The following is a 23,922-nucleotide window of genomic DNA, read 5'->3' as shown; positions in this document are numbered from 1 at the left end:
ATTAGATTTTGATCGCCATGATTGTGTGATCCGGTTGATTTGTCAGTCAAATTTCGTTTCTCAGACGCATTTCAAGATATCAAACCCATCTCACATTCATCAAAATGATGTCTTCCGGAAATTTGCCTCCCAACGCTTACCAATCTTTATCGTCGAGAGTGATGAGGGTAAGAAATCTATTGACGATATATTTTTTCACAGTGACTGAACCTGTGAATAGAACTGACTGTGTGATAAAGATTCGGGACGTCATTGAAAGGGTGTGTGTGTATGTGTGTGTGTGGGAGCGCGGTATTTTGATGCTGTGGATATCTCCGATCGCCCTGCGATGAACATATCGAAATGTCTTGTAGTGCTGATTTATTTTATAGGGGAAATTACAAATTATCGTTAGAAAATGAAATATAATATATAGAGTATTGCAACTTAAGAAATGAACGAAAAGTAGGACATTGATATATGTTTATTTCGCGATGACAGGGTATATATATATGTTTCTCTCGCAATCCACTATTGCGCACGGCTTGCTGCGGCATTGCTGCATCAGGTCGAAACGGAACACTGGGCTGCAGCTAGACGGGGTGATTTGGCATCATATTAAATCACCTAAATCATTATCATAATACGTTGCCGATTTGAGAACTGCAAACTGCGATGATCGGCAATATTTTTGGAGTACTTAGTAGTACTAACCAAACCTTTCATAATATAAACAGAACTATAACTTGACCAAAGAAACTCTTTTAAACTCGATCTACATGCATGCCTTAGAATAGAATATCCGACGCTAATTATTTGATCGATCACGTATCTTTATCATCGCGGCATTAATTATTATCATTATGTTATTATTATTACTATTATTGATTCAAAATTTTACTCAAATTTATTTCCACATTAAATTTGATGAGTTACTGCAGATATATATACAATCAGTGGCGTACCGTGGGTCACGGCATTGGGGGGGCACCAGCAAAAATTTCGGGTCACTTAGGGAGCGCGCGAAGCGCGCTCAGTTGTCAGGTAATGACCTAATAGAGATATTTTGAGGACAGCACAGTGCCATCAAACGGATATGTATCTCACTGATTAAATAATGCGAGCGCGAAGCGCGAGCTGAAAATTTTTGATATTGAGGGCTAAAAATTGACATTGTAAGCGAATTGTTTTGTAATCATGATACTTAACTGTCTCGCTAAACAAACAATGCGAGCGCGAAGCGCGAGCTAAAATTTTTGTATATTGACCCTAAACAAGGAAATTTTAAGGATTATATTTTAGAATCCATTAAGAGTATAAATATTTCACCATAGTCATCTAATGCTATTGCCATCCTTTGCTGATTTTGTTTAGAATTACATCTAAACACAGTCATGAAACACTTTTTGGAGTCATATAATCATGATTATCATACGCATCTTACTAATCAAATACTGCAAGCGCAAAAGCGTGAGCTGAAAATTTAGGAAATATAGACCTGAAGAGGGGCATTCTAAGGGTTGTTTGTAGGAATTCTCTAAGACCCTACGTATTTGACTAACCAAATGATGCGAGCGCGAGCTGAAATTTTTGTATATATTGACCATAAAACCTGGATATTTTAAGGACTATAGTAACGAATCAAGTCAGAGTATACATATCTCACCATAGTCATCTAATGCGAGTGCCAAACGCTTGCTGATTTTGTTAGAATTACATCTAAACACATGGAGCACTTTTTGAAGTCATATTGTAATTATGATTATTATACGCATCTCACTAATGAAATACTGCGAGCACGAAGCGCGAGCTGAAAATCTAGGAAATTCAGACATGAAGAGGGACATTCCAAGGCTTGTTTGTAGGAATTCACTAAGACCCAACGTATTTCACTAACCAAATTATGCGAGCGCGAAGCGCGAGCTAAAATTTTTTGATATTCAGATCAGAAAAATAGATATTTTAAGGACTGATTTTAGGAGTTCATGAAGTGCAGAAATCTCACCAATCCACTAATGCGAACGTTAGCACGGATAGGAAATGTTTTATATTAAGACCTTAATTTCCTTCAGCAAGAAACTCATCCACAATGTGCTGCACTCAACCCAGGTGAGGTAAATGGGTACCGGTAGGAAGTAATTCATCAAAAAGCTGTGTGTGCTATGAACGCCTAGCTTAGCCGGGTAATATAGGAGCGCCTTGAGCACCTAACAAGGTGGATATGTGCGCAATATAAATACCCTATATTATTATTATTAAAATAGGGCAATAACTTTCAGTAGTCATGAAAAAGAAGAATATATCACTACTTAAAACAATAATAACTCTAATTGCGAGGAAATATATTATTTTGTTGTATATTGATTTGAAAACGGGAGGCTTTATTACAGCAGGTTATATATCCCGTTAAAAAGTCTATGCGAGCACCAGGAACAATGAATACACAATTAAGCAAATAATGTTTCATAAAGTTGTGAAAAATGTTTCTTATGTTATATAATATAATATAACACGATAAACAACTCCTTCTCCTTTTCCCCGTTTTTTTTTTTGCCAGCCGATTGGGGGGCACGTGCCCCCCCCAATGCCCCCCGTAGTTACGCCACTGTATACAATAATAAAACACATATTCAGTTCGAAATCATAAATGTGGGAATTAAGTGACAAATGCCGAAGGCCTATCAGGGTTATTCCCAAATTTATTTATGACATGTTTAAAATACAAAAAAAAGAAAAGAAATGCACCCTTTCACATGGCATTCAGAAATATAAATAGAATAACATAATAACAACCAGACAAGACCCCCCCCCTAAATAAATATTTTGATAACTTTATTCTAGGATTCATTTTCAACTACGTAGGTAATTCAAAGTAGGGCATATTGATTTCTTATTGTGGTAATTTATTCCATAATTTAGGTCCTGCATAAGAAATTGTAGTGAGAAATTATAATTTAGCGTAATAATGAATAATTTAGGTAGATATGGAAAAATTTGATTGATGGGTGGCATATTTATATACATTTTTTGTCATATACAAAACAATTTTCTAATTAACTTCGGAAGTATATTTTTGGAGTAAGAAAACATAAAGATGCCAATCAGTTGCTTATGTATATAAAAAAATTGTTAAAATTCTTTTTTAAAGGTCAAGTTCACCCCCACAAAAATGTTGATTTGAATAAATAGAGAAAATCAAACTGGCAAAATGCTGAAAATTTCATCAAAATCGGATACTATATGATGCAGTCAATACGTTGGTCCTTATTGTCAAATATGCAAAAAAAAGAAAAATATTGTATAATTCAAACAATTAAAAAAGAAATACATTTCGTGAGTGAGGGACATCATCGACTGTCCCATTTGAACTGTGCATATCATGCACTGTTTTGTGAAAAATAAGCAAAACTTTACATAAATGTTTACAACATTTTTCTGAGTTGGACTTGACCTTTGAATCAAATTCTCTTTCAATAGGACTTTGCACAGCATCCCCATACTATCAAAGTAGTTTAGATATGGCTAGATAATATTTATTTATTCATTTATTTATTTATTTGTTTATTTATTCATTTATTTATTCATTTGTTTATTCACTCATTCATTTATTCTAATATATTTAATCAGGATGATATTAAGATCAGTTTAAAGATTTTTTACATCGTGGTCCTGACATTAAAAATAATATATTTAAAATGAGATAAAAATCAAAGTAATATCTGAAAATTTGTGCTTAAAGTGATACAATGCAATACAAAAAAATTAACAATATGTTGTACCAAGAAATAAAGTAAATGTAATCAAAATTAAGTAATTATCAACAAATTAAGTGCACGATAATTCGGAGACGAAGTGTATGAATTAATGTTTACAAAACTATATAAAATTCGATAAACATCAGGAAACTGAAACATATTTATAAGTTTAACACTGATATGAAACAGAAAAAAGTGGCATAATTTAAATAAAAGTGTGAGAGTACATAAAAAATAGTGTTTCATGTATTTACGAACCAAACTGAATTATAAATATAAAAAATGATACATAATATATTTCAATGAATTACGACAAAGATATAGGTACTATATAAACCTGATATAAGACAATGATTGAATCGAAGAAGTGTATTTGAACAAAATGGTAGATAAAATGTACATGAAACTGCATATCGGGGATTGGGTTAAAATTCCTTTCCTTAAATAATTAAAGCTCTCAGGTAATGTAGTACATATGAATTGCACATCAGGGTTTTATAATTAATTTCTTGTATTTAAATGTAAAATTATCGAATAATGTTGCATTTTGGAGACTGCATGGGTGGAAGCTCGTTCCATATTTTAGCACCAGCATATTTAAATGATTGTTTGAATAATTCTAGCTTAGGCTTAGGTATTATTACATTTAAAGACTTGTGTTAAATCCTTGGCGGTCACAATACATTCCAATTTCATTTCATAATCGTCCAGGAGTAGTGACATTAATACATTTGTATAATTATAAGTGTTGCAAGAAAGTAGTTGCGTCTTTGTTCAAAGTTTGGCCACGACAAGTCCGTCATTAACTTCCATTGTATTTCTCGTAATCAAAGTTTTTCGTGACTATTCGTATTGCTCTTTTTTGTGTGTGTTCTCAACAATTTCTTTTTGTAAATTTCTGGGCAATTACCCCATACAGAACATGCATAATCATAGCATGGTTGATTGTGGATTTATACAATTATGTTCAATAAGTTAGAGTTAACAAATTCACTAAGTTTGGCAAAAATATGAACTTTGCATGCGACAGATTTACAAAGAATATGTGAACTTTCCATTTCAACTTATCATCAATCATGAGTCCAAGATACTTCATGTTATTGAATTGCTCAATCTTGTGCCCTTCAATAAAAATGTTAAGTTCATTTAAGGATTTTGATTTTAATAGCATAACCTTAGTTTTATCTTAACATACCATTTATTGATTTCAACCATGTTTGCCTGTAATTTTGCATTTGCATCGGTATTATCTTTCCCGCTAACATAATCAGCCACATCATCGGCGAATATATTGCATGAACCATTTGTAAGTAGTTGCTTTAAAATAAAAATGTCATATTAGATTATTTTATTTATTGAATTGTGTTCCCTAAGTCTAAGATTATGTTACATATATTTTATTATGTTTTGCAGTATTTTCGACCTTGTCATGTTATATTTATCATACTTATGTTGTGAAACGGAAATCAATAAAATCAAATCAAATGTAACATATTCCGAAATATCATTAATAAAGATAAAGAAAAGGGTGGAGCCAAGGGCACTACCTTGAGGAATACCTACTGTGAGGTTCCTCATTTGTAATCGTTTACCTTGATGTTGTACAGTTTGCTTCCTATTAGAAATATAACTCTGAAACCATTTAAGCTGATTGTTACGTATTCCATACTTTTCTAATTAATAAATCAGTAAATCATAATCGATGCATTTGGAAATATCTAAGAAGCGAGCAGTTACTTTTTCACTCTCATTTACGGTTTCATAAAAATCATCAAGTATACGATGTAGACTAGTTGAGGTAGAGTGATTAGGTAAAAAGGCTGATTGGTCGACATTGATCATGTAATTTTCTTGTATTTCAATAGTTGGTATTGGACATCTATTTGATGATCCTAGCAATATGACTAACAACAGAAATAGGCCTGTAATTATTGTTATCTTTCGTTTAACCCTTGCCTTTATAAACCGGGGTTGCTCGTGCTATTTTCCAGTCGTCGGGTATTTTGCCAGAAGATAAACTTTTATTGTACATTAGGGTTTTTCAGTTTTCTTAAACAATACAGTTTAAGAAGAATATTAAATGGGACAACTTTCTTTATTCTATTGAATTGCACCAATAGCTTTATATCTTTGACCTGATACATAAGATACATGCTCTTTCCATGCCCTGTTTCCATTTCAGTTTGTTGTCAATTTTAACTCCTATTTGTAGAATTTGCAATCGATATTTTGCTTGTTGATACTTATTCTTATATAAGATGTATTAATAATTTTTTTTGTCTGAAATAATTTACAGGAATTTTTTCTGCATTTTAATTTTAATTTGTTTTCTTTAAATCAAGTATTAATTTTGAAGTTCTCTATTAAAAATAAGACAAAATGTATCAATATTTTCCCCAGCTAGAAATAGACATGTATATCATCCGCAAAAAAATATTGAATGTAATATACTACTTACGTATTGAATTTCATTTATACATAGGCGGATCCAGGGGGGGCCGAGGGGCCCGGGTCCCCCCCCCCCCCCCATTGGCGGAGCAAAAAAAAGAAAAAAGGAAAAAAGAAAAAAGAAAGGAAAAAAAGAAAAGGAAGGGAAGGGAAAAGAGAGGAGTAAAGAAGAAAGGCAAACGTAAGAGGAGGAACATGATTAAATAAAATAACATGAGGGGAAGACTTTGAAAATAATTTTTTTTATAATCTATTTGTTAGGATACAAAATTTTCGCTTGCGCTTCGCGCCTTATTGTCTTTTAGGGTATTTGCATATCTTGCTCAATATGGAGCTTGAAATATCAAACTTTGAAGTCAATATACAAAACATATTTCATCTGGGAAATTGAACTTTCATTATTTTGTTTGATTTACAAATTGATTTAAAAAAAAGTGCTCTGTAAAAATGTCTGTGTTATGGTCTGAACACTATCATTTTCTGCTTGCGCTGCGCGCTCGCAAAATTTGATTTTTCAGGTACCTATTATTTTCCTGTATTCCATAAAGTTCTCAAAAAGTTCCCTATTCAGGTCAGATTGTTAAAACGTATCAGCTAGTGCCGCACGCTAGCATTTTGATTAGTCGGTTATGTATATCCCAATATTAATTCTAAATCAAACTACTTTGATGACAGTTTATCAAAAAATTCGGCTCGCGATTTCTGCTCGCATTGATAGATATAATGCCTCTTATGCATAATTACAAAGTGCTTTAAATATCCAGTTTTCAGGCCATAATATTAACAGATTTCGCGCTCTCATGCTTAGGAAGAGAAATAGGAAGATGGTCATCATTTTCATATGATGACATAATGCCCTCATAGAATGTCCCGGTCCTATGTAAAAACTCAAAGTAATAATAATAAAATACATCAGCTCTTTTTTAACTGTGATCCATCACAATTCACAATTTTCCCACAAAGTGTTTGCATTACAGAGCTAAAATTCACCCTTTGTTAGATCGGAATATCATATATTTTTAGCTCGCGCTTTGCTCTCGCTTTATTGATTTTCATGATAAGAAAGTTACTTAGAATACCCAAATTCTAGGTCGAAATCTAAAACACACGTTAATTCAGATACGCAGATTGTTCTCTATTTAAATCATTATCCAGTTTCAGATCACAATATCAAAAAGTGTCTGCTCGCGGATAAATAACTTATCCTTTTCATGATAAAACATGAATAGTATGTCCAGAATTTTTCCACTCGCATCAATAAAATACTTAGAGTCCTTCCAAGATTACAAAAAGTGCTTAGCATTTCATTATTCAGGTAAAAAAGGTCAAAATTTTTCAGCTCGCGCTTCGCGCTCGCAATATTTGAATGTTGAAATATGTAAAGTCTTCATGGCTAAATGCAAGCAGTCCATAACAGGTACAATTTTGAGCAGTTCAAAACGTATACACAAAATTTCTGCTCGCGCTCTGCGCTCGCATTATTAATGTAAGGAAGATCCCCACTTACTCATCCTTTTCATGATTTACAATAGGCCTACTAATTGAATAGAGGGTCTTGTTCAGCAGGTCTAAATCTCGAAATTTTTTGCTCACGCTTCGTGCTCGCATGTTTAATTATATACCTATTCAGTTAAGTTACAAAACGTGCTAAGAATTTCCATTCCTTTGGTAAAAATGTCAAAAAATTTCGGCTCGCGCTTCGCGCTCGCATTATTTGATTTTTTAAAATGTGTAACGTCTTCATGGCTAACTGCAAGCAAGTATCTAACAGTACTTTTTCCATCACTTCATTTCTGCTCACTCTTTACGTTCGTAGTAATTATTAACTTGCATACACATCTTTTTTTTCAGGAAAACAAACATTTCCCAGAATGTTCAAAATTTTAGGAAAAAGTACGTAATATTTCCAAAACAATTTAGCTCACGCTTTGCGCTCGCATTATACAAATAAGGGTTATGGTATTATACATTTATGTTTCATAAGAATAAATCTAAAAAGTGACCATTTAGGACTACCCCTTCAAAGAAACAAAAAAATCCCGGCAAAAATCATATTCGAGCGGCCGATCGGGGAAAATATGGCTGAAAAAAATTACGCCCCCCCTCCTATTGGCGAAGGCTGGATCCGCCCCTCTTATAAATAACAAAAGTCATAAGGGCCCCAATACTGATCCCTTAGGGACACCAAAGGTGTTATGTGTGATTTCAGAAGATGCATTATTTACACATATACATACTATTATTATTATTCATGATCTTTTTATGTTTTTTTTTTATTATAGTTTCTCTTTTCATTACAATCTATGACTTTCATAAGCCTATAAATAAGCACACGCTTACAATCTCCACTCTCCATTTTTTTAAATAGGTCACGATCCGACCCATGAATACGTAATGGTCAATAACACCAACCAAACAAAATTGGTACCATGATTCGTTTTTCGGTCGAACATATTAATTATTCGGTATCTGACCAATCGTTTTCAAAGTTTATGTTTTAAGAATGAAATCGCCAAGTGGCTATATTTTGCCCATTTTTTCTCGATGATGTAGATCTTCATCGTAAAGATTAATATTCTCATAACATATTTCCTCTGTTTTTTCTGGGCGTGGAACACTGTTTACTAATCTTTCGTTCCGTGGAGGACGCTTGATTTCCTGTATTTCTACATTCAAAATCGTATGAAATTAAGAAATGATGACTGTGGATAAAAACCGGCGGTTTCAAAGCGGCCAGACTGCTTCCATTATAACGAAAAATATATTCTTTTCTCAATTTTGCTTTTACCTTTTAAACTATTTTTCATCATATCTATTCTCCAATAATAGTGTGTATATTGAGCATGTAACATTATCATTATTTTCGTCGATTAATAACAAATCTGAATTATCGAAATATATACAATCTTCTCATTTCCAATTCATTTCCTCATACGAAAGATTGAGATATTCAATTCGTTCATTTTAGTTATTCTTATGAAATATCCAGATGATATTTGGGTGATACCTCAAAAGCACAAAGTTCGATTAAATGCCCCAATACAGAAAGCGTATGACGAAAATTATATTGTATATAGGCCTCGTAGTAGATGACATTACTCACGTAACTATTGAAATAATACGGCAACAATGAACACACATTGATCAAACATATTAATGTGTCTCATTCACAATTTCAGAAACATGGCCGTATGTATATAGCGGAGGGTGGCAATTGCCTGGTAATTGCCCCCGCACCGGAAGGCCAATAGAAACCTAAATCTTCAACATTTTAAATTTATCACGGTTGAAATAAAATTCGATATCCTTGGTAAAGTTTGCCATAAATGAGCTGATCAGGTGCAGTTTTACGGGAGTGCTTTGAGAGACCCCAGTATAGTTTTTCTTATTGCTATTTTGCCCCGCCCCCGCTAACAATTGGATACTTTCTGAACGTTCTTTAAACAGTCCAAATGTGTCGTTTGGGCGCTTTGTCATCATTTTTTGTGGAACGATTTCGTTTCATTTAGAACGTTTCATAAACGGCCAGAAAAAGTTTATTCAATCTTTGAGAAACCACTTAAAACCTTTCGAAGTGTTTAAAGACCTATTTAAAATCTTTTAAAGGTTATCAAAGCTTTCGATTGACTTAAAGCCCTTGAGCTTGGCATTTTAACTGCATCGGCATTCATAAATCTGATGTAAATAAGTTGTCTGAATTTTCTCTTTTTTAGGATGAGCATCGATCCCTTTCAACACTGGAGGTGCCGTGGCCGGTGGTCTAAGGCGCCTAGCTATACATGAACAAGTCCGGGGTCGATCCCCGGCCGCGGCAGCTATGCCCGTGAGCAAGGCATTTAATCTACAATGCTTTTTATCCTGCCTTTAATTAAATGGAAATGCTATATGCATTAATGGTAACTAGGTGTGAACTTGTTTAAAAAAAAAAAAAAAACTATTGAAATGTTTTTCTTTTGCTGATCTGTTCAGATTCCAATGCGACATACGTTCACACTAGACCAGAAACGGATCCTGATGAAATACTTTGAACAGGGAATGGTTGGACAGAGTCTCATGTATCAAGAGAAAATCCAGCAGTGTGCGCAGGAGGCTTCGCTAGAATTCGATGTCGTCAGGGTAAGCGAGTTAACTGAATTTGATAATGGATAACTATATCTCCTTCCTCACCTCTATAAAAACTACAATGTCGTATTATCTTGAATAGCGCCATCTCAAGACAAAAAATACCCCATCACAACCCAAATTTTCAAAAACTCAATATTAACTTAATCACATAATCGTCCCCAAATGGATTGACGTCTCATGGGATTTCCTATGCCGAAATCCCACTTACGAAAGCGACTGTCGCTTATATTTTCTGGAGAGATTGAAGAGCACCATCATATACTACTATACTACTACTACTACTACTACTACTACTACTACTACTACTACTACTACTACTACTACTACTACTACTACTACTACTACTACTACTTACTACTACTACTACTACTACTACTACTACTACTACTACTACTACTACTACTACTACTACTACTACTACTTCTACTACTACTACTACTACTACTACTACTACTACTACTACTACTGCTACTACTACTACTTCCACTACCATACTTCTACCGCTGCTGCTATTCTATATCTTGATCTGTACTCTAATGTAGTCACTGCAATGGGGGAATAATTTCCTTCTAATCTTGATAACATTAGACCACAACATTTTGAAACAATGTGCTTCTCCCCACCCCCCCCCCCTTCTTTCGTTCCCTCACTTTTTGGTTTTTTTTTTTTGCATTCCTTTATTAAATGTACATTGCTATTATCTTGAATTCCAACATGATTTTATTGGATTACCAATGGTAGTTTTGTAATATGTGGATTATTGTTTGGGGGATTTACAGGCTCTATCAAATTTGCTTATTGGATAGACATAAGAGTAATCTTTGATAGGTATTCTGCAAACAAACGTTGCTTAGTATTCAGCCAGTTTATCTTGGAAATTCTAATTGATATATTAGATACTCAACCTCGAATTTTGCATAAAGACTTTAAATGGCAAGGCTTTCCTTGTATGTTTTACCTTGAACAGAACTGGATCGGGAACCAGCGGAGAAAACGTCGATTGGAAGAAGTTCAAAGAGCATGCATGCAGAATTACATCGACCAGGTTCCTCCAGGCGAAAGTAATGAAGGAATACCACCTACCAAAATACAAACCTTGACCATGGCACCACCCCGCCAAACCCAGATGCTCTTCTTACCACACATGGCAAAGCAACACGGACCGGTACGACACCGCCTCAACAGCCACTTCCTAGTGGGACACCCGTTGAGGGCGCTGTCCATAGTTCAGAGGCACAACCCAATCCACAACACAGTGAAGCCAACCAAGCACAGATAAATCAAATGGCGCTAACGCAATTGGTACCAACGAACCAGAACGTCCAGCAACCTTCACCACAGGTACAGACCCAGCCACCACATATGTCTCCGTGCTTGCCAAATCGTTCAATTCCACCCTATCTTCAAGGACAATCCTCCACCGGTTACCCACCAGTAACCGCAAACGATGGCATGCAGGCGAATAGCATGCCAGCTCAATCAACACCCCCAGTTCAAGCCCCAACATCACAGAGATCCAACCATTCTTCCCCGCTTGGATCTGTGTCATCTCCTGTCATGTCGGCGGCGTCAATGCAGGATGAAGAAATTGGGTTCCATCAGACCCCCATCCGAGGGTTCTACCCTGGTCCCAGGGGACCAAGAATGATGCCAGGAGGTGCAGTTCCGATGCCAGGGCATCCGCAACAGAGAATGTCACCTCCAAGCTTTACCGTCTACCCGTCAGTCAAGATGATGCCTCCTCCAAAGGAATCACCAGAAATGAGGCACCATGAAATAAGACGAATCGTGGAACAGATTCAAATGAATGTAAGTTACCCCATTTGCATTCAACTTCTTCCAGATAACTTTGAGATACTGGGGGAACATTTCGAGATAGTGGGTCAAAAAGGGGAAAAGGTAAAGGGCGGTGATCATACATCATTATTATAAATATCAATTACAATTTCAATTTTTATGAATATTGTCTCTACGATAATTCTCAATACATAAACATTGCGATTCCCAGACATATTAATTGATCAGTAGGTAAGAAGTAAAGGTTTACCAGAAGTCATACGAGGAGTGGTAACTAAAATCATACAATTTGTATTGATTAACCCTATCTAGGCCGGGGTATTTTGGGAGTTCATATGGCCGGAGGGGGGGCCTCCCAGGCCCCCCCCCTAAGATCACGGCCGTCGACCGCGTGATCGCGCCGAAAATTGGCACGGTGGTTGCCTGGGAGATAATCTACAAGATTGTATAGTAATTTATTTCATGCGAAACACCATTAAGTGATTATGCTAATTTATGCGTAATTAGTATGCGAAATCATACTTTTTCCTCTAACTCATGCTCCATATGTACTGATTTTTGGTATAGAAACTCTTTGTGGTGTTCTTAGCAAGTGTACATGAAAAAATTGTGACATCGAATCATTTTCTTATGTATTATATTGTTTTTTGCAATTTCTTATGCATTCCTTTGTTTTTTCGACCGTTTGTTTTTCATTGTTTTTACAATGAAATTTGTTGGGGACTCTTCTATGATCATAAAAATCATAAAATAAACATTTTTCTTTATTATAAAGCCTCCCAAAACAATATTTAAACATGATTATGTAAGGACACAATCCCTAGTCAGTTCTATCTTGTTTGGAGGTGTGGTATGGATAAAACAAACTTATAAAGAATTCTGATACGTTTTTGACACTGTTTTACGTACGTTTCGTAAGGTTGTTTCAGGACGGTTTGTCATCATTCTTTCTACGAGAACAAAAAAGAAACGTATCATTGAAGGCTTGTGAGAATCAATCGAGGAAGAAGAGTTTGGAACTGAAAATAATCTACAATTTTCTGAGAAAATGGCATATCATGAAATTAAAAACACTCCATATCAGGATGACGCTTTTCGCCCGTGCCGTCTCAAAATTGATAATTCAAGAGAATCCGTAACTCTTGACATTTGATGGATTTTCTGTATTCCAACTAAACGTGAGGGTGACCTTTTACTTTAGTAAAAAAAAGGCATATGAAACCATACAAAGAAAAAAAGATAATGTTTATGATTCCTTAAAACGCATGGTTTCATTTCAACAGTATATCGCTATTATACGATCTCGATGAAGATGATGATGATGATGGTGGTGGTGGTGGCGATGATGATGATGGTGGCGATGATGATGATGATATTATTATTAAATTATGGACGAATTGTATGATGACATTTCTTTCATTTGGTTTACCCTTTCCTTTTTTCATTATATTGATTTGTCATGCATTGATTGTTCTCTTTTATGTTATATATTGCGCATACATTCGTAATTCCGAAGCTTCGTAATTCCGAAGGTTCGGTTATTCCGAAGGTTCGTATTTCCGAAGGTTCGTAATTCCGAAGGTTCGTCAATCCGAAAACGAAATATGGTTCGTAATTCCGAAGGTTCGTCAATCCGAAAACGAAATAAGGTTCGTAATTCCGAAGGTTCGTTAATCCGAAAACAAAATGAGGTTCGTAATTCCGAAGGTTCGTCAATCCGAAAACGAAATAAGGTTCGTTAATCCGAAAACGAAATAAGGTTCGTAATTCCGAAGGTTCGTTAATCCGAAAACGAAATAAGGTTCGTAATTCCGAAGGTTCGTTAATCCGAAAACAAAATAAGGTTCGTTAATCCGAAAATTAAATAAGGTTCGTATTTCCGAAAATGAAAATTATTCAGTTTGGTAACAAAAACGGTGTTGTCATTACAAGATTACACGATATTCTGCAATGATAGTAACAACGATCGATGATACATGCGTGTGTTGTGGCCAAAAGCATGTATTTCATTAAGAATAGGCGCCCTGATCAAGCATAGGCTAATTTCGATTTTATCTGAGCAATTGCTGCCTAAGCAAATGGTTTAAAGATGCAGGGATCAAGTGTGTTGGTCGCGTGCGAGTAACCATAGATAATAGAATTTGTATTGGAGGGGATGTCATTTTTGATAACAGCTTCTGCTGGTAATAAAAATAAAAATAATACTAATAATGATCCTTGTGAGATGTTGAAAGCGCGAATCGCAAGCTCAAACTAGTAGACATTTCATGTAACAAGACGTGAACTTAAACATTCTGAGCATTTTTTGTAATCCTGAGAAAAATGTGTATCTTTCTAAAAAATTAACTCGAGGGCGAGCTGTAATTTGTTTATATACTGACCTAGGGCCCGTTGCATAAAACTTTTTACCTGAGAAAACTCAGGTTGTTTTTACCGGAGTTTTTGCTCTGTGCTAAAGGCATAATGGCGGAAATCAGACTAACCTTAGTTTTCAGTTTTTACCAGAGTTTTCTCAGGTAAAATGTTTTATGCAACAGGCTTCTAAGTAATCTTTTAAGGACTGCATTCAATGACTCATGAATAGAGTATATATCTCACGAACTAAATAATGAGAGCGCGAACCGCAAAGTTAAAATTTGTGATAATCCACCTGAAAACTGGACATTTTTATACTTTTTTGTAACCAGGAATAGAATGAGTTCCTCAATAAACAATATTTGATACGAGCGAGAAACGTGAGCCAAAATTTTCCGATTTTCCAACCTGAAAACTGGACATTCTAAGCATTCTTGTAAAAAAATAATAATAGCTGCATGGGAGAACAGTTTTCAGAACTGAAGTGGCTTCCCAGGGTAAATATTATCTATATCATAATTATCATTATTATCATTCTAGGCCTACATGAAATTTCCAAAAGTTTGAGCACGTGATTCGCTCGCAACATCTCACAAGGATGCCCTTTCAACAGTAATTGACCAAAAAGGCGAATTATACATCTTCAGATTTGATTTCTTTCCCCCAAACCACTTGCTCGCTACGCTCGCAAAAATGACACATAGATATATAATTTATCAATCAGTTATCACTTAAAATATTTTGCTCAATGCAATTACTACAAGACACACAACCTCTTTACACAGATGATAATCTCATGGTGAAAATATACGTTTGCCCCAAATTGCCCCTATTGGCCCCTTTTTGGGGCTTTGCTCTCTCCCCCCCCCCCCCCCCAGGAAAATATGTTCCGCCGTCACTGGTTGAAACACGCATCGTCTTCATGGCTAACTGCAAACATTTCTTAAAATGTCCCCTTTAGATCAGGTCAGAGCTTATTATTCAAAATGTCTGTTTGCGCTTCTTGCTCGCAGTTATTATCTAAATTTAGTTACATAGGCATCTCGTTTTGAAGATCACAAACATATTGCCCATCATATTAAAAAAAATATATATATAGCTCGCGCTCGCATTATTTAAAAAGGGTTTATCATGTTATTACATATTTACTTTATTTTATAAGTATAAAGCTAATTATTGACTGTGAGGACTACCCTTTCAAAGAAACAAACAAAAATCAACTTTAAGCTGCCGATCGAGGAAAATATGGCTGGAAAAAAATTGCCCCCCCCCCCTATTTGACGATAGTTGGATCCGCCGGGAGGGAGGCAGGGGGCACTTCCCCCAAATGAAATAAAAAAACAGGGAAATTAATATTTTCCAAAATGGGAAAGTTCCTTTTTCAAAAATAAATATGCCGTTTTTCGTGTTTTTCGAAATAAAATACTCTTTTTAAAGTATACAAGTTAAGTTTTCAGGCTGGAATATTGCAAATTTCTACTAAATGTTTTCTTTAACAGGTTCCTTTTCTGGTCAGTATGTTTAAGCTCGCGTTTTGCGCTCGTGTTAATTTTTTAGTTAGATGCACATCTGTTTAATGACAGCAGAAATCTGCTCGGATTTTTAAAAACTTATTTTCATTTTTTATTGAAAACCCTAAAGTTTTAGCTTGTGATTCACGCTCGCAACACCTCACAATAATGCCATTTTAAGAATAATTGACCCCAAAAAAGTTTTACAACTTCACCTTTGAATTTGTTTTACCAAGCCGCTCGCTCATTATACTCTCTCCCGAAAAATAAAGCCTAAATATACGTTTTGCCTTAATAAGAAATCACTTCAAAAAAATGTTTTTCTCTACTTAATCACTATCAAACACACAATGACTTCAAGCAGATGATAATCTTAAGGTGAAAATGTCAATTTTGACGTATGAGTTTCATTTTTTTGGCTTTACCCCCCAAACGAAAATTCGTTCGGCCACCCTTGCCTTCCCATCCTCATAACAATTGAACGGCAACAGTGTCCCCCGCCCCCTCCTTGCCTCTGCCTCTGCTTTCCCGGTTTTCATTTTTCGGATTAACGAACCTTATTTTGTTTTCGGATTAACGAACCTTATTTCGTTTTCGGATTAACGAACCTTATTTCGTTTTCGGATTAACGAACCTTCGGAACAACGAACCTTATTTCGTTTTCGGATTAACGAACCTTCGGAACAACGAACCTTATTACGTTTTCGGATTATCGAACCTTCGGAATAACGAACCGTCGGAATTACGCCACAAATGTTCGGATTAACGAACCCTTTTTCGTTTTCGGATTAACGAACATCGAGGTATAGGCAATTTACGTGTTTCGGAATTACGAACCTTCGGAATTACGAAGCTTCGGAATTACGAAGTGTAACCATATATTGTACGTATAATAATGCATAAAGTGAAATACAATTTGAATCTGATTATCTTTAGGAACCTTATCCGGTGCACATTATTGCAAGTCAAACTGAAATGTAGAAATCAATCAAGTCAAATACTCTGTATTTCAATATTTTAAATGAATATATAGTTGTATATCATAGTAAATTCTTTGGTAAATGTTTTATCATATCAGTTGGATCGCTTGGAACAACTTGGCTGTGAGTCTCTCCTCGCGACAGTGTCCACGCCTGATCGCTCAGCGTATGTCTGCGGCACCCCTATAGCCCTCCAATACTTCTCTAAAGTCAACAAGGATCACCCAATGGCTGAGTATATCCACAAGCAGGTATCATCCGATGGGGACTTTGACCCAGACGGTCTCGACGGTGACAGCCCGAACGCAGATGACGTGGGCTTGGATGAGCAGGGAGTAAAATTGGAGGGTGAGGGAAAGCAGAATGATAAACATGAGACGCCCATGGGGATTGGCCAGCCAGTACAAGAGCGGGTGAAGCTGAACCCAGAACTGACCAATGAGGAGGAGGATGACATGGACATGATTGGAGATGGAGATGGGATAATAAAAGCAGGTAAGCTGCCCTGAAAAAAAGAAGAAGACATAATCCCCTTCAGTTTCCATTTTCTGTTTAATCGACACTTTAACAAAATTTGAAATTACTAATATCACAAAACAATCTGTTTTATTACTGCCATTTAAAGTTGAAACTATGTAGATGCAAAAAAACAATGTTTGAATTTTTATTTGTTAAATTGGTCTACAATACATGTAACATTATTTTTAAATATGTCAAATTCTTTCATCTCTTACTTTATCGTGTTTATTGTCTTCTACAGTTGTTTTTTTTTAATATCATTATTACCATGAATAGTGATATTATTATATTTATTATCGCACGTTATTATAATCATCATAATAGTCACTGGCCTATAGATGAGAGGACACTCACCCCTCATCGGCACCCCTTTTTATTAATAAATAGTGCCATTTCGAAGTAAAATAAAAGGGGAAAATAAGAATAAAAGGAACAAAAGTGTGAAGATTTTACAATATATCACCAAAAAAATATAATTCAAAAAATATCTGAGTTTTCTCTCTCTCGCTCGCAAGTGTTTTAGAAATTTCGCCCCCAAACACCAAATTGCGCTCCTCCGAATTTTCAGCTAATATTGCGCCACGCCACTGATTATAGTGGAGATATGGGGACATTATTAAAAAATATCAGAATTTTGTCTATCTTGCTCGCAAGTCTTTAGACATTTCGCCCCAAACACCAAATTGCGCTCCTCCGAATTTTCAGCTAATATTGCGCCACGCCACTGATCATAGTGGAGATATGGGGACATTATTCTAGATTTGATTTACTAGATTTTTTCTTTTTAAGTAGCGAACTTATCTTGATCGACTGTTTGTCACTTCTGTTCCTTTCTTCAAGTTTTGTCATCATATCTTTTTTCTTCTTCCATATATTCTCATTGTATTTCATGACCCTTCTTGTTTTGTAGGTGAGGAGATTTATATCGTTAATAAAGATCGGATGGTGATTGGAACAGGGATGCTCTATCCCAGACCTCATGATAAGATGACCTTTAAGAACTCACCTGAATATCCAGAATAGAACGATTATCATATTGATAAGAAAAAAGATATAGAGCAAGATCGAACAGATAAGAAGATGATTTGATGAATAATGCAGTCAAAGTAGCATCGATATTCAGAGCTTGAAGCCGAAATTTAGGGCAAGAGTGTAACTGATGAATCGAGCGGCGGATTTGTGTAAGATGTCGGCATCGTCGGTAACAAGATACTTTCAGAAATGAATATGTTATTCGGGAATCATGAATAGATACAATAAACAGTCAACTTTATATGGACATAACACTCATAAAACGTTTGGCAACCTATATACAGTCCACACAACAACCCTGGGTAGTTTTCAACCAATACTGTGTAGTTTTCACCCACAGCACACATTATTGGTTTAAAACTACCCAGAATTTGATAAAGTTTTGAATTAGTGTGTGGATAGTATGTTGCCCTGCATTTTTAAGAGTGTATTATGATGAATCTGAAATTTAGAAGAAATAAGTAATTATTAAAGTAATTATCAGAATATCATATTTGAGTTCAAGTTCTTTGTTGACTGCTGGTTGTGGCATTTGGTTCAATTAGACAACAGCCATTGCAGGTAATTCGTAATTAGGATAATACTGCTGCTTTGACTCACGGGCAAGGCATTTAATCTATCCTTAATGTGAATGGGGTCACTTTGCACTGTATTGTCACGAATTTAAGCAGTTAGGCACTCTCAACACCATTGCTGGAATTGAAATCTCCATTATTCCTCCATTATTTTGTTACATTCGGACTTGCAGCGATGTTATTCCTGTTGATGTCTACTCCGACGATTGTTGCTTCGGCAGTAGTTTCACCGGTAAAATTAAAGCTACAAATTCGCTAAAGTCACTTGGGTAAATAGGCATCATCACTTTTTAAAGTTGAGTAAATGCTAGTGATAAGATCAGAAATTCAGAATAGATGGTATTTGTTGATTTTTTTAAGAGGACTAAAATCATGCCCGGACCTTCTTCTATATACTTCATGCATAAATTTATTGGTGTATCATGCTATAATCCAATTTTTGGAGAGAAACTAAATATACTCTGGAATTATGCAACTCAAACTTAAGATATCTTATCATCACTACGTGCATGTGTGTAGAAACATGTTTAGCGTGATTGTAGGGTTTAATTTATAAAGTGAACGATGTTTCATATTTCTTGCCACTATAATCATGAAAAATTTTGTACAGTTGGTCATCGGAAAGTGTTTGATTATGTAAATAATTCGACGTATTTTATTCAGTTAATAGATCTGAAGTAAGAGATGTATTTTGTAGATAAATGTGGTTAGATCCCGTTGCTTTTAATTACATTTTTCGATACTTGATTATGTACAATCGATCAAACGCTGTATACAAGTGTGATTCAACCGATGACAGCATTGCAAAATCTGAGAATTTTGTTATGTTATTAATTTTCTATTCATATAAGTTCTGCGAAACACCTTGTATTTTGCTTGTAATTATCGAATCAAGCCTATTTCCAGCTAAATGTGTCGTTCAATACAGGTTTTTGACGATGGGTAAACTTTACGATGATAGCAAGAAAGTAGAAAAAAAACAACTTTCATATAGTTTGTGTATCTTTTTATTGTGCTGTTAAATTTGTTATCTTTATTATAAGGCTGAGTATTCATTACTATTGGTCCGCAATCCGCATACAGGACAAATCTCTACAGGCACAAGTGACTTCACACCGATGGTTTATCAAGAATTTATTTCTACGTGACCGATGTAGGTCTGGTTCAAGGTCTGCTTATACTGGAAATTAGTCGGCCTACATTATATAGCCTTTGCGTTCAAAACTGTCATCATGACAAGTCAATTATTAGTAATTTGATCGGGGTCTGCGCTTCGCCATTCCTTTTTTAGATATTGTTTATAAAAAAAATCAATCGTGTGGGAAACCGAAGCAAATGTCACGCAACCGGTACTCCTGTTGCCGCTGACAATCTCCAAGTGAGCTGGCAATTAATTAAGGAATATCTAGAAATGTGAAGGTTTAATTTTCCCGCATGGTAGATTCTTCTTCCTAAACAATATCTATAAAAAAAGTAATGTGGGAGCGCAGACCTTGATTGGTTCCATGGCATTTGCTCCGACGACAACAGTAGATTTGTTCCGCTCTAAATTCTGCACACTAATCGAATGCCCAACTTCAACACTGGGTGTAAAACACCATACCTTACCCTAAACCTAACATAAAACCCTATTGCAACCCTAACCCTACCTGAAAGATGAAAAAAAATGAAAATACACATTTTATTGTTCGAAATAGACATGAAATGAAATACTCCGAAAATATGCTTTGCCCAACTGATCGTGGGCCCGGCAGCTGCTGTGCAGCGCCAGATCGACAAGGCTCTATCCGTTTAATGTTGAACGCTAAACAGGGTTGCAGCAACTCCCATCTTTTAACGTCTTTTGGTCTGACGCGGCCGGGGCTTGAACCCCCGACCTCCCGGTTGTATGAGACGGGCGCTCTTACCAACTCAGGGAGCCAACACACCTACGTCTTAGACGAAATCAAACCCGGAGCAATTGCCGCAAGAACAAATGTCGTGTCAACATATTCCCATAATAGTATACGCTTGTTATTTGACGACGTAAGATAAACTGCAATCATTTCTATCATCAGTGAATGTCGTAATGAAAATAAAGGAAATTCAATCAAACTATTTTTTTGCAAATATGATAACAGTTCATCGCCATGTCCTGGAGGCTTTGTCTTTGGTCGTGTGAGTTACGTAATGATGTATTATGTCATCGTTTGCATTGTTAAAAGGAAACAGTAAAATACGGTGAAAACCAGCAAAATATAACATGTTATAATTATGCACATATGTGTTCATTACTTTGTGTGTTCCTTTGTAATAGAATAATTTCTTACATTGCCCTGTGGGTATAAAGGTCCGATTCTACCAGTCACTGAAACTTTAGAGATTGACATTTCAGAATATTTACGTACGAACGTATCCTGTGGCTGTAATTAAAAGGTCCCCGCCTGAAAAAAAAACATTATAATTTGATCAGATAGAGAAAAATTAGACAAACAAAATTTGATCAATTCGGACAAGTAATAGCAACGAAGTTTTGACATTATAAAGATTTGCGTTATTTCGGAGAAACAATTATATGCATGTATTCATGAATATTCATTGAGCAAACCGATGACCTCGTTTACATGAAAATTATATTTCTTCAAACAATATCCTTCAAGAACTAGAACTTTGATTGACAACTAACCTATTCATTGCTGCAAACTTGATTTATTATAAGGGAAACATACCATGCACACATCTATGAAAATATGAAATAATTTAAGACTTCATATAATAACGTAAGAAAAGGGAAAGTAGAGATGGACATCATCATCTCACCTAATGAATATACCGTTTTCACAAAATATTGCAAAACTTAAGAATTCAATAACTACGTATTTTACTCTATTTATTTAGATCGGGATTTAGATATGGCTATTTTCAGCCCTGAGTACCCCTCTATGGCTATATAATCTACTCTCCAGATTGACAATAATTATAATATTTGAGAGAGTGAAATTACTCCCTCTTTGAAATTACTCCCTCTTCAAAAGTGAAACGATCAAAGGATAACATCTTTTCAAACTGTGAAAAGTATACATGTAATTTGACAGATAATTTTCATAAAGCGTCGGGTTAACTGTACCCGCCCAGGCTGTAAAAAGTTATCTCTTTCCTTTTTTCTCCAATCTATAGGTACTGTACATGAGGCAACCACTAAAAATTTCCCTTACACAGGGGTACTAGAACGGTTCTGAAAGTGGGGGGAGGGGGCTAGTGGTGTAGTGGGCAGATGCCCGCCCCCTCCCCCCCCAAAAAAAAAAAAAACACTCCCAAGAAAAAAAAGGAAAGGAAAGAAAGGAAAAGAGAGAATGGTAAAATAATATGTATTTCTGAATGTTATGTAAAAATCTATCACGAAATTTGCTCGCTCGCAATTTTTTTAAAATAGATTTTGTCCAATATACCGTATCTTGCCCCCTCAATTTTTTTGGCTCAAGTTACGCACGGAGGGGGGGGGGGCTGACCAAAAATTCGCAATCAGATAGCAATTTTTACGTTTTTGTTCATGGTTCTGGAAAAAAGTGGGGGCTGAAGCCCACCCTTCCCCCGTTCCGCGGCCCCTGTTACCGGCGGACCTTTGTACACACAGGAACACACACCCTCTCTACACACGTACCCATCTATTTGTTTATTTATTCATTAATATATTTATTTATTGATTCCGATTAAATACTGGAATATCAAATCGGACATTGAAAGATTGGAGGAGTGACATTCTCCAAAATATCCAACCATGCTTCTTATATCTAACATATAAGGGTCCAAACCATTTAAAGGTCAAGTCCACCTCAGAAAAATGTTGATTTGAATCAATAGAGAAAAATCAAACTAGCACAATTCTGAAAATTTCATCAAAATCGGATGTAAAATAAGAAAGTTATGACATTTCAAAGTTTCGCTTATTTTCAACAAAATAGTTATATGAACGAGCCAGTTACATCCAAATGAGAGAGTCGATGATGTCACTCACTCACTATTTCTTTTGTTTTTTATTATTTGAATCATACAATATTTAATTTTTACGAATTTGACGATTAGGACGACCTCCTTGCCTGAAGCACAAAATGTTAAAATAATGCCGGAATTCCGCGTGTTCAGGGGGAATGAAACTTCAATTCACATGACAATGACGAGAAAATAAAAATATTTCATATTTCATATAATAAAATACAAAGAAATAGTGAGTGAATGACATCATCGACTCTCTCATTTGGATGTAACTGGCTCGTTCATATAACTATTTTGTTGAAAATAAGCGAAACTTTAAAATGCCATAACTTTCTTATTTTACATCCGATTTAGATGATATTTTCAGTGTTATGCTTGTTGAATTTTTTTCTTTTTAATCAAATCAAGTTTTTGTTGGGGTGGACTTGTCCTTTAAAGAGGCAAGTTTGATAGGCCTATATGCGAGGGTGCACCCATCCAACCCTGCTCTTTAAACACTTCAATTTCTGTAAGAATCTTTGTAAGAAAATGTACACCCCTCTCTTGCAAATACACAATAGCACATGCACACACTCCCTTGTTTTTATATACACAACCCGACAGACACACACACCTCACACACAGCTACCCCGCCCCCTTTCATACGCAAATACATACCACCCCCACCATCCCCTTTTTCTGAATAAGAATGCACACCGAACACCCCATACGCTCACACACCCACATCCCCTTATACATACACCCTGTCCTTTTAAAAAACCATGTACAAAAACGTCAAAAATGACCATACGATTGTGATGTTTTGCATGGTCAGCCTGCCCCCCCCCCCCCACTTTGAAAACCGTTCCGCGGCCCCTGCTTTTAGCTTTACGTG

At 35.7% G+C, this 23,922-nt stretch overlaps 1 pseudogene; it reads left to right on the top strand.

The window, feature by feature from the left end:
* The first annotated feature begins 32 nt into the window (after positions 1-32).
* LOC121413359 lies at positions 33-18,772 on the top strand (annotated as a pseudogene).
* The last annotated feature ends 5,150 nt before the right edge of the window (positions 18,773-23,922 follow it).

This window comes from Lytechinus variegatus, chromosome 4 (assembly GCF_018143015.1).
Source record: "Lytechinus variegatus isolate NC3 chromosome 4, Lvar_3.0, whole genome shotgun sequence".
NCBI lineage: Eukaryota > Metazoa > Echinodermata > Echinoidea > Temnopleuroida > Toxopneustidae > Lytechinus > Lytechinus variegatus.
This window is presented reverse-complemented; position numbering and strand designations above follow the sequence as displayed.